The sequence below is a fragment of the Plecotus auritus genome, assembly GCF_963455305.1.
Source record: "Plecotus auritus genome assembly, chromosome: 9".
Classification (NCBI taxonomy): Eukaryota; Metazoa; Chordata; class Mammalia; order Chiroptera; family Vespertilionidae; genus Plecotus; species Plecotus auritus.
The window spans coordinates 48,811,136-48,815,572 of record NC_137783.1 but is presented as its reverse complement, the minus strand read 5'-3'; positions in this window follow the sequence as shown (position 1 = coordinate 48,815,572).

Genomic DNA, 4,437 nt, shown 5'->3' with positions numbered 1-4,437 from the left:
ACGTTACTATTGAGTTCCTGTACGCATTGCTCGGGGTGACTGTTTTACTTGCAGAGTTATAGCCAAGTCCAACGGGAGGAAATTAGCTTTGGACACAAGTTTGGAGGGGGGCTCTTTTTCCTCCTGTCTTTGTCTCCCTCCCCCCTTCCATGTGAAAATATTTAGCAAACAGTGACAATGATGAAAAACAGTAGGAAACAAAATGTTCTACATTAGTATAAAACATGAAAAATGCAGCAAGGACCCTTAGCGGTACAACATGTGTTATGCTGGCTGGCAGTCCATTAGCTCTGATAGACATTTCACTTACCTAAGTCAAATATAACAGTCTAGTATTCATTAATATAAGAAGGGGCTGTGGAATCAGAGCTACCATCTGGCTGGGCCGACAGAATAATCTACAACTCATGATTAGGTCTAAGGAGTGGGGTTTCACTTTAATCTTTCTCATTGCTCGAAATTTCCATCTGCGCAGTTCGGCACATCATTTTTCTTCAAGACAAATGTGCTGTTTTTCATGTTCCAAAATTAGATCAGAAGAAAACGATTAATCATGTCACGGCCTGGGAAAGGAAACAAAGCTCCGATATTCTCCGCTCTCCCCTCCACCGGCGGCCGCCCCTCCTGGGCCCTGGACGGCTGCAAGTTTCGCTTTTCCCCCTCAACCTCTAGGTTTTCAGCACAACTTTGGAAGCGACCACCGCCAGCCCGGAGGAGGGAGAGGGCGCCGGCGGGGCTCGTGGGAGAGTTTGGGGGGCCCTGGGACCCCAGCCGGGGTGCGCCGCTGCCTCCCCCGGAGCCCTGCCCGGCCCCTGGGGCACCCTGGCCCGTCCACCCCGCCCGCTCCAGGAGCCGGGGAGCGGGGTGCTGGGCGCTGCCGCTCGCCCCGGTGACAAAACGGGCCGCGCGCCGCGCTCCGTCCCCTCCCGGCCCGCCTGTCTGTCAGCCGGCTCGCAAGTCATAACAAATCCCTGGCGCGGAGCTGAAGCTGAGCATTTGCCGGAGCGTCACTGGGATGATGAATGACCCGCAGGCCTTTGAAGTGCTCTGCCAGTTCAGCTGGGTCCGCGGTGCTGACAGAGAAATATACACAACAGCGTAACCAATAATGAGAACATTAAACATTCCTGCGCCGTGACAGGCTGACAGAGAAACCCGGGCTCGCATCCATCATCGCGCAGATAGAGCCTTGACAATCGGCCCCTCGCTGACACCCGCGGTCACCTTGCCCTGGCCCCCTCGCCGCCCCCCCCCCGCCCCCCGACTCGCACTGGGCGCCCTCCTCTTCCTCCGGGGGTTTTCCTCTTTCTTTCTCGCCTGGCTTGGCCACCCCTCCTCTCCACTCTCTCCCCGCTTCTCTCCTTCCCTGTCCCCTCCTCCCCTCCCTCTTCCTCCTCCTCTCAGCCCCTGCCCTCCCTCCCCTGCTCCGTGCTGCTCTGAGGTCAGGTGAGGTTTAGGCCACTTCCATTCTGCTAGGTCGCCGCTCTCAGAAACAGCGAGGGTGCTGCATGGAAGTGATGCAAAAATAATGCAATCCCGGTATGTGTAACCTCATTTGGAAATATTAACAGCTAAAGGGAAGCCCACGTGAACCCCTTTCTCCTTCCTCTTCAGGGGTAAGCTCTCTCTTCCTGTGAGACTTTGGCGAGGGACCCTTCTCTCTGGGCCAGCCTCTGCCTTTCTTTTCAACTGGGCTTATCTGACGGGATCTGATTTCTGATCTGTGTGAAAGGGAAAAAACAGCAGAGAGACACAAAGATCTTTTCCTCCAACAGGAAATGGACTCTGCTCAGATAAACTGCCTGGAATGGACCATCCCCCAGTCCCCAGGAGGGGCTGTGACCTCGAGGCCACTCTCTGGATCCTCCAGGGCTCCCAGAGAACTTGGTTTGGCCCTGCTGCGGTGAGCCTCTACTCTGGCCTTGGGAAGCTGGGGCATGCCACCACCCCCACAGGCTATCCCTGCCAGGCCCACTCCCCGCTGACCCGCAAGGGTAATGAAAGCGCCCTGGGCTTGCAGTGAGAAGCCAGGTTCTAGTTCTGCCAGGAGAACTTGGGCAAGTCCAGGATTTTCCTGGACCTCTATTTCTTCTGAGTAGAAGCCCCTACTTCAGAGCTCTTACAGGTCTTTTTACTGTCTCCAGATACAAAGGGTTTTTTTCCTCCTTTTATTCTTGGAGTTTGTATTGGTTTGGGGATTTTTTCATTCTTGGCTTGTGGGGGGAGAAGACATTCTTTAACTTTCCAAAAAGTCATGAAAAATTCCCTACAACCTCCACATACATGTCTAGAGATGATGAGTAGCAGAGGGGGAGGGATCACTTCCCTGGGCATTCGAGGACCAAGGGTATGAGGACCTGGCAGAAACCGGAGGGATGAGGGAGGGAGCCATGTAGAAACTCACTGTGTAGGGCTCATGCTCTGAGAAAAGGCCCCATCATGGACATGAGACTTTAAAGGCATTTGCATATTGTTTCAGGTGAGGTGATCAGGTGCAAGAAGAGAGCATCTGCTGAGGCAATATCTGCTCCATGCTCTCAAGTATCTTTTCCTTTCCTTCCTACCCACCTGGAAAAGCCAGCTCCATGCCCACTCCCTCCAAGAGGCTTGCTCTGCTTATCCTGGCCCACAATGACCTTGCCCTCCTCCGAGATCCTGTGACCCCTGGCCCAGATGAGCAGCTTGCCTGCCCAGCTAGACTCGAAGCTGCTTGAGGACAGGGACAGTACCATGCTTTGCTCTTCTCTGGGTCATCTTGTTCTGAGATGCCTGCCCCACCCACGCCCCCTTCTCTAAGAAACTGCTCCTACTAGGCCTCCTCAGAGGCCATGATTGTAATACAGAAACCTGCCCTTTGCCACAGCTGATTGATTGGTCCAGTAATGAATACCTATCCCTGCAGCCAATCGGATTCCCTCTTCCTTAAACTCAGCCACAGGTGGCCTTGGGCTCCTAAAAGTAATGTTATGTTTGGACTGGGGAGGACAGTTTCAACCTGACTTGTCCATTCCTGTCCCCTGAGGCCTGGTTGCACTCCGTGCCCCTGGACACTTGTGAGGTAGTTGGCCACTGGAAAAGACACACGACCCAGGCCTGGCTAATCATTCTATCCTATCTTTCTGCCTATAAAGATTAGTCCAGGGATAGGCATGTGACCCATGTCAGACCAATCAGAGTCCTTCCCTGGGATTTTATATGTTGATTCTGAACAAGAGACACTCTCCATTTCTTTTAGATTGAGAACTGTAAGGCTAGGACCCCAGAGCTTCCCGTGCCATGGCTGCCACTGCCTGAAAGAAAACAACTTCCAGGAGCAAATGAGGCCAACAAGAGCAATGGATGACAAGTCTGATGACTTCTTCAGGTTCCTGGATCTAGTCAAACCTGAAGCCCACTCTATCCTTGGCCTTAGCAACAGGTAAGCCAATTCATTCCTTTTCTTGCTTAAACTAGTTTTAGCTTTGTTTATGTCACTTGCAACCCAGAGACAACTCATACTGGTGCTAAGGGGACATATCAATTTAGGGGGGCTGCACCTAAAATCAATAAATGTTTTTTCTCTTCTTTTACATATCTATATCATAAAAGGCTCACCAGGAGGTGCATTGATGGGTCCCGCAGCGGCCACGGCGGGCGGGACTTCTGCAGCATCGCGGGCCGCCAGCAGCGTCCACGGAGCGTGCGAGGCTTCACAGGGCAGCAGACGTGGCCCTGATGGCAGGTTAGGCCCAGGGGACCATACATGCGCACAATTTGATTGTGCGCTGGGCCTCTAGTATGTACATAAGTAAGAATCCACTGAGACCCATAACAAGGAGCGCTGCAGCGAGCCTTTGCTGATTCTCTTCTCCCTGACAGCACTCCCTGTGACCTCACCCCTCCTGTCAGGCAGGCAGGAAGTCCATTCCCAGGCCAGGCCCAAGTGACTTGCATTTCTGAGTATGTCAGAAATGGCACTTTCTTATCCCTATGGTCTTTCCCCACCCCCAAGCAAGAAGGGTACAGGCACACATTGAGTGGCAGTTCTCTCAGCCCTTGAATGAACCCATTTGGTCTTCCCCCCACCAGCCAGAAAGCCAGAGCTCAAGTTGACCCTGGTCCACCAGGAACAAGGTCACAGGTCCATTCCTCAGATACCCCTTGATCTTAGAAGTCCTTCGTGGCCAATAGTGGACCTCTGGATATTCATTCTCATTTTAATCCTGGTCTGATGAGAAGGTTCCTGGACAAGAATGGCATGGGAGAGACCAGGTACAGCAGCAGTTAAAGTGAAAAATGATTGCGGGTGTTTAGTTGACTGCAAGCTTAAGATGAGCCAACCATGTATGATGTGGCTGCTTTAAAAGAAAAAAAAAGCCACGTTGCATTGTTAGGCTAGAGTATCAAGTTCAAATAATGTTGTAAGAATTCTGAGAAATTGTACCAAGCAAAGGTGAT